The following is an 11,281-nucleotide window of genomic DNA, read 5'->3' on the forward strand; positions in this document are numbered from 1 at the left end:
AACACATACATGAAAACATACAAACATGACAACATACATACAAGAAAACATACATACAAGAAAACATACATGCAAACATACATACATGAAAACATACATACATGAAAACATACATACATGAAAACATACATACATGCAAACACATGCACATATACACATACATGCACATACAAACATACATACAAGCAAACATACATACAAGCAAACATACATACAAGCAAGCAAGAATACATACATACAAGCAAACATACATACAAGCAAACATACATGCACATATACACATACAAACATGCAAACATACATACATACATACAAGCAAACATACATACAAGCAAACATACGTATATGCAAACATACATACATGCAAACATACATACAAGCAAACATACATACAAGCAAACATACAAGCAAACATACATACAAGCAAACATACATATATGCAAACATACATACATGAAAACATATACATACATACAAGCAAACATATACATACATACAAGCAAACATACATACCTACAAGCAAACATACATACAAGCAAACATACATACAAGCAAACATACATACAAGCAAACATACAAGCAAACATACATACATGCAAACATACATACAAGCAAGCATGCATACATACAAGCAAAAATACATGCACATATACACATACATGCACATATACACATACAAATATGCAAACATACATACAAGCAAACATACATACAAGCAAACATACATACAAGTAAACATACATATATGCAAACATACATACATGCAAACATACATACTTGCAAACATACATGCACATATACACATACATGCACATATACACATACAAACATGATAACATACATACAAGAAAACATATACATACATACACACATACATACATACATACATACATACATACATACATACATAACAACATACATACAAAAATAAACTCACCTAAGACGTTCCCACGAAGAGCTGAACGGTCCCGTCACTTTTCTTCTCCCATTCACAATAACAGAGCGGTGGGCGCAGATGACGTAATCACGTGGGCCTGATATGATTACGTCATCTGCGCCACAACGCATTGTTACTATGAATGCGAGCGGCGCCAAGAAGAAGGAAGATGGCAAGTGACGGGACCGTTCAGAGCGCCGTTAGAACGTCTTAGGTGATTATTATTTTATTTTATATATTTTTAGTTGTTCGCCGGGTGCTGATGCAGCACCGATGCAGCGGGTACAAAAATGTAGTGACAGGGTGGGGGAGGGAAAAGTGGCTTGCCGAAACGGGGTGAGTGTAGTGTAGTGTAGTTGACATTCACGGTAAGTTCGTCTCAATCGGGCTTACCATGCCCGCTTGAGACGAACATTCTCCCGATGTTGCTAGAACTACAGTATCTAGCAACATCGGGAGCGCGCACACTGCAGAGCGGAGCGGCTTGATTGACATCGAGCCGCTCACGCCCCTTTTTAGAAAAGATAACCAGCACTTGCTGAGTTATCAAGTGTAAAAAAAAGGCACTTAGGAAATGAATTTTAAATTTTTTTTAACACCAAATGTTTTAAAATTCATTTCCTGCTTAGAATGTATAAAAAAAAAAATTTGAGTCAACTTGGGACAACCCCTTTAAAGCTCGTACAACTGTCTTCTGTATACTAAACAGTGCAGCAGGAGGCTCCAACACTACATAAGTTAAAAGGGAGCTCGAATTAAAGTGTCTGCATTTTATGTGCTTACAAACACACGATGAGCTAACATTACATGGAACTCGTCCCATGACATCCTTTAAGTGAGAAAAAAAGGCAATAACTCTTTAAAGAGAAGGGCCAAATGACCGTGGTGGGATATTCCCTCACAGCTGCAAATACTTTTTATATCTCTTAAAACCAAACATACAATACCCTTCAGCATACTTGTAGCTATTAAAATACTAATATTCTCTTTTCAAGCATTAATACACAGGTTGGCTTCAAAACCGGCAATGTAAATTTATGGATATTATACATTACATCATAGATCATGTTTAATGGAAAAATAAATACATTTTACATTTGGTAACTGAAAAGGATAATTCTAATAAGCATAAAACGGATACCAAATCCTTCGAAAACCGTGGGGAATTATAAATGTGGGTAAATAGTTAACCCTTACATGCAAAATGCCCTTCCGGACCTCATAAGAGCTCTTCTACCGGTTTTCTTTTCTGTGTGTATATTACAAGTTTCTACATTACTCTTACGGTTGTTAACGGTACTCTTCCCTTTAACCTCTTTTCATTTTCTGTACCCTAAAAATGTAAAACTTCATAAAAATGACAATTATATATATATAAAAAAAAAAAAATTACACTGAATGACTTTGCTGCACTTATTTTGTGCAGATTTGGCATTTATTGCCATTCATGTCTACATCCTAACTCAACAGTACATTGTGGGAGCTCATATGGCAGTTATACATTTAGAGCTAAGTTCTTAGGTCATGTGTCTGACAGAAAATATGGGAAACCAGCAGAAATTCCTTCTTGTGGTCGTAAACAGAAAAAAAAAAAAGCAAAAAAAAAAAAATATATAAAAAAAACTAGCAAATGTCCCAGAAACAGTAAAGTATTTGCAAACTTTAACCACTTTTTAAGCAGATTTAAATGGTAGTATGTGAAGAGTAGAATTATCTGACGAGAACGAACAGCTTTTTACACTCCTCATACCATCCGTCTATAAAATAGGGCACCGCACCCATAAGTATAGAGGCCTGGGAGTATGACATTGTAGCATTATATATACCCAGTTGCACGTTGGTACACAGCCCATTCTTCTGATGTTGTTTTCTACTAAAATATTGGTTCACAGATTACAACTATGCTCACAGGAGATGTCTGAACGGGTCTAATCTCAGACTGGAAAATGATTAGAAGAAAATAAAAAATGGACACTGCTAGAGCCTTCACTAAGAGCATAGTGGTGGGGCTGGAAGCGTTCAGCAAGGAGAGCCACGGAGCACTTACACCTCAAGTGCCTGCCTCAGTGGCACTAGCGACCGCGATGTCGGGGGAATGAAATGTAAAATTTCTCGGTCATGCAACTTGCATGATTGAGACAAAAGATATTGTTTCAATGCACCACCCTCCACTATATCACTCTGTCAGCAGTAATAAAATGATATCATAAACACCACCCTTCCTATCTCTATGTAGTTGGTAAATCCGACCCTTCCTATATTTATGTAGTTGGTAAATCCCAAAGAAGGGAAAGCCGACATGGACTTATTATGGTAATGAATAAAGTGTTATGCTAAATGCTTTTGATCATCAACCCTGGAAATATCTCCAATATGTTTGCATTATGCCAACCTGTAGCGCCCTCTTTGTTTTACCTATGTAATATTTCGGACATTGGATGATGTTTACCACTATTGTGGACCTACAATTTAGAAAATTCCTTACAGTCAATGTTTTTAAGCTTAATGAATCAGGAAAGGTGGGGTTTTTTTCATAGCGTAATTGTACATCAAGCAATTTCCACGTTTGTTCATACCCAAACTAAATTCGGTGCGGTTTTTAGCTTAAATTCACTTCCCACAAGTATAACCCTGAAAGGATGGGTCCTCTTAGCTACTATACTCGGGCAATACCCTACAATGGATCTTCTTTTATCACTTAAAGAGGCTCTGTCACCACATTATAAGTGCCCCATCTCCTACATAAGCAGATCGGCGCTATAATATAGGTGACAGCAGTGCTTTTTATTTTAAAAAAACAATCTATTTTCACCACGTTATTAGCGATTTTAACTTTATGCTAATGAGTTTCTCAATTAGCAACTGGGCGTGTTTTACTATTGACCAAGTGGGCGTTATACAGAGGAGTGTATGACGCTGACCAATCAGCGTCATACACTTCTCTCCATTCATTTCCTCAGCACATAGGGATCCTTTTAGATCCGTATGTGCTGTCTTATAAGAACACATTAACGATACTGAAGTGTTTAGACAGTGAATAGACATCACCTCCAGCCAGGACGGGATGTCTATTCACAATCCCGGCACTTTGTTAATGTTTCTATGGTAGTTACAGCAGAGCAAGCGTAATCCCGCTGTAAATGACAGGTTACAATGAGATAACTCCTTTTATGATGCAGTGCTTTGTCATATGCAGTTTATGTACAATTTTCATGTATATAATGAGAATATAGGAACACACTGGTAGATAAGATAGTCTTTGCTAATCCAGAAGAAGATAACATGAATGTTGTTGCTAATTCACTTCCTAAATGGAGGATTGTGCCCATTTGTTAACTATCAATATAGAAAAAAAATGTAATTGACAGATTATTGCTACAACAAAAGTTATCCTAACACTGTTGTACTTTTATATCGGTTATACTTTCAGAATATGTCAAGACTACTTTAATATTAATGACCTTATATAATAGTATTAAAGGAATAACATTCTTTCCTCTTCGCACAACACTCCTCTGAAGCTCTCTTGTACTTCTAGCATGATAGAGCCCAAAACTATAGAAGGTATTCCAGATGCAGCATGTCTTGTGACTTACACAAAGGTTAACCTATATTTTCACCATGTTTATCAATGCCCTTTTTTAAACATCCTACAATGTCATTAGACTTGTCAGCAGCTGCCTGACTCTGGTTGCTGCAACTCAACATACAGTTTACTGGTACTCCTGAATCCTTTCTGAACTCAAATTTTATCCAACTGTATCTGACTGTGTGTGAGTCTGCATACTTGTACCTGGAAATACCCGGTGATGCTACAAACATGATAATCATTTTGAATTATTTAATCCCTGACTTTTGAAACAGTGGAAAAAAGAAACGGTAGGAAATAAACCTTTGTGAAACACATATCTTCTAAGGCCTTGCTCACATGGGCAGTAAAACTGTATACTTAATTTCATGCATGATACCTTCCATGGGGGCAATAGTAATGCCCTCTTAATTATATCACAGTTGAGAATAGGGCAGCACGCAATGACTAAAGCTAAAATAGTAAAATCTATTTGCGCAAACTTGACCTAAACTGTATAGCCCACATTTATTTCAAGTAACTACCGTAATTAAACATGTATGTTAGAGAAGTCTGCGGCCTGTACGTTAATAAAATACTCATGTATGAACCTAATAGATGGGTTAACATGTCACATATGAGAACATGTATTAAAATTCTCTGAAAATACATTCCATGAATAAATGAAAACATATTATATATCGTACCAATCCATAAGAAATACTAGCCTGAATAATGAACGTGGTGGAATTAAAAGCTTTAAACCTGTTAGAAAAGTAATATTAAGTTAGCTGTAAATATAACTGAAATAATCCAGACAGTTTTATGATCCTAGACCCTGAAATGGAGGGTGCTGAATTCTTTCCCTGGTAATGGTGGTAAGCACAGCTAACAGATGGAAGAATTGAATGGAAATTTCAATAAAGCAGTCCACAAAGAAGTGTTTGTGAGTACAGGGGTTCTCCGTCTCTCTTACTTTCTACAAAAAAAGGAAAAATGGAACGTTGTTTTATTTTGATAGAGTGCCAGAACAGTACTGCATTCCTTACCGAGCAGAATAAAGGATTGAGTTAGACTGGCCTTCTCAACACCTTGGCAAAAGCCCCCTTGGGTCTCATTTTGCTGGGATGACTATTTATATGACAGGTAAGGGAATAATTTTGTGGGATTTGGTTACTCTAGGCCTCTGTGACCCCGGGGTCAAAAGAGCAAATACAAAAAGTGACAATGTGGATAATTGCTCTCTTTAAGATAATGGAACACTGATTGGGGTCAATTATTATAACACCTGAAAGATAAATGAGCCGACATTACAGGATCACTGCAGGTAGCTACGCCAAAATATCAGTATGTATTTAATGCTTTGGAGCATGAGATCCAATAAAATATGCAGTGGAAGATAATTTTTATCGATATCCTCGTAACCTGCACACAATATCCTTGAGAAAACTAACGTGCGGTACACAAGAAATTATTTGTGTGAGAAAAAGAACATGCCATCTAAAATAAAAACCCACATATTTTTGTCATCCTCTTCCGTCAAGTTGTTACTTTACTTCGTTATGTTTGTTTGTGTTATTGCTGCTACTGCAGCTCAACAAGGTTGTCACCCAGCTTTCCCATACTGAATGGTATATCTGCCTCGTTGCCTAGTTAGAAACAATATCAGAGGGTTTGATGTATTACTACATATTTAAGCCAATCGGCTATACAATGCTCTAATAAAGGCTGGAAGGAAGCCACTGTGGGAGAATAGCAGCCATATTGTTTGTTACCCTACTTTATCGGATACGATTAAGAAATAACTGAATAAATTGTTTGATTACTGGAAAACTTAAGGTATATTTACACCGGTCCATTTTGGGCGATGCAACGAGAGCCGATCAACAAGACAGCTCGTTGATCGGCGCTCATTTGCTCCTTTCACAAGGAGCTAGTATGGTGACGAGCACTTGATACTCCGATCACTCATCCCCATACATTTGTATCATGTCGGCAGCACGTCTCCGTTTACATAGGGAGATGTGCTGCCGACAACTATAATAGTTTTCAGCATTTAAAACGATACGATCAGCAGATGAATGAGCGTTTGCTCATTCATCTAATCATCGCTGTCCTGTTTACACAGAGCAATTATCGGGAGCGAGCGTTCTTTGAACGCTCGTTTGACTAATAATTGGCCAGTGTAAAAGGGCCTTTAAGAGATTGTTGTGGGCTGCCGCACACTATGAATTGTTGCATTAACCCTTCAAATTAAACGGTGACAACTTAACACATTTGCTTTGAGCACAGGAGCCTGTCGCCCCTGTGGCTCTCGTTCCTAATAGATAAAGTCCCAATAGATAAAACACTGCTCCTCACATTTAGTAACCAGTGTTACATTACGATAACTCCACAAAGTATCTCCTAGTTGATATATACACACACACACACACATAGTAGAATATATAATATGTGCGCAATGGCATTTACTTCAAGCATGTTGCCTCAATTTTTTTTGTATTTAAACTTTTGTATTAAGATTTCCAAACATGTATGGTATAAGGGAACATCTGGGATACAGAATAAAACAAAGAATAGAAATACAAGAAAACACTCCCGTCCAAATTACACACAAGATTGGTTTAAAAACATCAAAAGATATTTATCCACATAGTAACACTACAGTCTATTATGAATCCGTAATATAACATGACATATGTAGTTACCAAAGCGAGTGGACTTACAATTGTTGGTTTACAAACCATTTTATATGTGTTTATACTGGAGAACTCAAATTAAGAAAAAAAGATGTTAGGAGATGGGGAAAAGAACATAAAAAGGGGGGGAAGGATAAAAAAAAAAAAGGAGGATCCCGCACCCTCTACGTCACTCCCTCCACAGCGTCTCCGTTAGAAAAGCCTCTCAGCCTCCTCAGGACTATCTCCCACAGACGCACACAGAATCCTCCTGCATCTATCGGATGTGGAGAAGGAGTACCAATAAAACCAAGTTTTTCTAAATTGGTCCGAACGATCATTTGAGGAATGTAGCAGATCCTCCATCCTCTGGATTTCATTAACATTTTCAAGCCATTGTCGAAGATATGGTGGCTCAGAGGATCTCAAACAGGCTGGGATACAAGCCTTTGCTGCATTTAGCAGGTATCTAAGTTATGAACGTCTATATTTTCCTAATCAGACATTATGGTGTTATGGTGATGAGGCAGGATCATCCCCAAAGGTCCAACCCGTGACCTCATGTATAATATCTTGGACATCGGTCCAAAAAGGTTTAAGTTTGTCACAGCTAAAAACATGCAAAAAACGTGTAAAAGAGTCCCTTCCTCCTTGCCGCAACACCAACAAAGGGGAGAAACGTCAGGGAATGTTTTGTGTAAGACGTGTGGGAATTGAAGCTTTATGAGCTAGAGTCATGATCTTCTCCTTCTGTTCTCCCGATAAGGAGATCTAGAGATCCCTCCCCGATTTCTTAATATAAGGCAGAGTGTATTTCTTATCAGGTGTAAGCAGAGATGACAGATAGAGTGTTGATTGTAGAGAGTCTGCCAGTTGGTAGCCACAGGAAGATCTGTGGGAGATGAGAACTCCTCATCCTGTAGCCACATATTACCGTAAAAATGACTGACCCTAAATTGTCCCACTCTCAACAAAGTCTTAAATGTGTGGTCAGTCAGGCCTGGATCAAACTCCGGCTTTCCCAGGACAGGTGTCAGAGGGGATTGTGAGGGAGAAATCAAGTCGCGTGCTTTTAGAGTCTTGAACACTTGCAATGTTGGGTAAGTAGTAGGGTGGTCATGTTGCCACAAATTAAAGACAGTGAAATCCTCAATTCCATGCAGTGACTCACATTGGGAGGGGGGGGGGGGGGATTTATTAATACCGTCTTAAAGTCAGACAAAATAATACTAGACATGAAAGGCAGAAACTGTGCCAAATTTATCACGGTGGCACACAGTGTATGATAAACTTGGAGCAACTCTCTAGACACCTTTCTTTTTGTTATGCCATCTCTCGGCAGAAGTACTATACACAAATAAATCATTAATAAATATGCCGCATTTTGTGAAACCTTAGTCAAACTCCAGTTTTCAAAATGGTCTAGAAAAGTGTTTAAAACACATGATAAATTTAGCACACGCCATGTACGCCACTTTTTGGGTGCAATTTGTGCCAGAATTCTGCTTAGTAAATCTCCCCCAGAATATTCATATTAGCCTCCTTGCTGTGCCTGCCTTAAGCAATACATGTGTTCAGAAGAAATAATGAGTTTCTATGGTTAGTTATTTCACAAATACCTTCATTGTTCACATATTTTAGTCCTCCTCACCCGGGGAAGAGTAAATCATCTCCTTGAAATTGTAAGACCCACACATGAAGAAAGATGTGCACTACCACACCAGGAGGTGGTTATTAGACATGCCCAAAGAATTATTACTATAAGTATTCTGCCCATCAAGTAAAATCATGTAGACCAGGGCAGGTTTCACTTCATTTATTATCCGCTTGCAAAATTAGGAGGATTTGTTTTTGCTTTGATTTAAGCAGAAAAAGAATTAGTACAGTTGTGTTCTCCGCTCTTCCATCTCCAGTGCACTTCATTACATACTGTATTGTTTTACATGTACAAAATTTGCTTTCCTATTGTCCTTCATTTAATGAGGTCTATCTTATCGCCCTCCCTATATACCAAACCATCCTTCCATTCAACTCAAAGTGGCTCTCCAGGAAATTGAAGCAGTTTCACACTGCCTAAAATGACTTTCGTTTACAATTTTGTCCCTGAGCCAAGATTTTAGGACAACAATTGTGTCTTTGTTTATACAAGAACGACCATTCATTCAAATCTACACATGTAGCATGTCCATAGACCAGAACTTCACCTGAGGAGAACTTCACCTCAGACAGTAGCACCCTTCCCAGATTGCTGCATTTTGGCAGATATCTGTCCTAATAAACAACCCACATACATAGTTACATAGTTAGTACGGCTGAAAAAAGACACATGTCCATCAAGTTCAGTGAAGGAAATAAGTATTTGATCCCTTGCTGATTTTATAAGTTTGCTCACTGTCAAAGTCATGAACAGTCTAGAATTTTTAGGCTAGGTTAATTTTACCAGTGAGAGATAGATTATGTATAAAAAGAAACAAAACAGAAAATCACATAGTCAAAATTATATATATTTATTTGCATTGTGCACAGAGAAATAAGTATTTGATCCCCTACCAACCATTAAGAGTTCAACCTCCTCCAGACCAGTTACACGCTCCAAATCAACTTGGTGCCTGCATTAAAGACAGCTGTCTTAAATGGTCACCTGTATAAAAGACTCCTGTCCACTGACTCAATTAATCAGTCTGACTCTAACCTCTACAACATGGGCAAGACCAAAGAGCTTTCTAAGGATGTCAGGGACAAGATCATAGACCTGCACAAGGCTGGAATGGGCTACAAAACCATAAGTAAGACGCTGGGTGAGAAGGAGACAACTGTTGGTGCAATAGTAAGAAAATGGAAGACATACAAAATGACTGTCAAACGACATCGATCTGGGGCTCCATACAAAATCTCACCTCGTGGGGTATCCTTGATCCTGAGGAAGATGAGAGCTCAGCCGAAAACTACACGGGGGAAACTTGTTAATGATCTCAAGGTAGCTGGGACCACAGTCACCAAGAAAACCATTGGTAACACATTACGCCGTAATAGATTAAAATCCTGTAGTGCCCGCAAGGTCCCCCTGCTCAAGAAGGCACATGTACAGGCCCGTCTGAAGTTTGCAAATGAACATCTGGATGAATCTGAGTGTGATTGGGAGAAGGTGCTGTGGTCAGATGAGACTAAAATTGAGCTCTTTGGCATTAACTCAACTTGCCGTGTTTGGAGGAAGAGAAATGCTGCCTATGACCCAAAGAACACCGTCCCCACTGTCAAGAATGGAGGTGGAAACATTATGTTTTGGGGGTGTTTCTCTGCTAAGGGCACAGGACTACTTCACCGCATCAATGGGAGAATGGATGGAGCCATGTACCGTCAAATCCTGAGTGACAACCTCCTTCCCTCCACCAGCACATTAAAAATGGCTCGTGGCTGGGTCTTCCAGCACGTCAATGACCCGAAACATACAGCCAAGGCAACAAATGAGTGGCTCAAAAATAAGCACATTAAGGTCATGGAGTGGCCTAGCCAGTCTCCAGACCTTAATCCCATCGAAAACTTATGGAGGGAGCTGAAGATCCGAGTTGCCAAGCGACAGCCTCGAAATCTTAATGATTTACAGATGATCTGCAAAGAGGAGTGGGCCAAAATTCCATCTAACATGTGTGCAAACCTCATCATCAACTACAAAAACATCTGACTGCTGTGCTTGCCAACAAGGGTTTTGCCACCAAGTATTAAGTCTTGTTTGCCAAAGGGATCAAATACTTATTTCTCTGTGCACAATGCTAATAAATATATATAATTGTGACAATGTGATTTTCTTTTTTTTTTTTTTATATATATAATCTATCTCTCACTGGTAAAATTAACCTAGCCTAAAAATTCTAGACTGTTCATGTCTTTGACAGTGGGCAAACTTACAAAATCAGCAAGGGATCAAATACTTATTTCCTTCACTGTATATCAATGGTTCGTGTGAAGCAAAAAACCAAATAACCTAATGAGAATCAAAACAGCCTTTTAATGTAAAACTCAAATATAAACTTTATTGTTGGACACAATTAAAAAGTACAAAAGAAAGATGAAGTAAATGTAATACTTTTAAGAGTGTAC

The 11,281-nt window shown here is 38.3% G+C and overlaps 1 protein-coding gene across 5 annotated transcripts in view; it reads right to left on the reverse strand.

Moving 5' to 3' along the window:
- Window positions 1-11,281, reverse strand: part of GMDS (GDP-mannose 4,6-dehydratase) — a 507,671-nt gene that overhangs the window by 131,301 nt on the left and 365,089 nt on the right. The window lies entirely within an intron of this gene.

This window comes from Rhinoderma darwinii, chromosome 5, assembly GCF_050947455.1.
Source record: "Rhinoderma darwinii isolate aRhiDar2 chromosome 5, aRhiDar2.hap1, whole genome shotgun sequence".
NCBI lineage: Eukaryota > Metazoa > Chordata > Amphibia > Anura > Rhinodermatidae > Rhinoderma > Rhinoderma darwinii.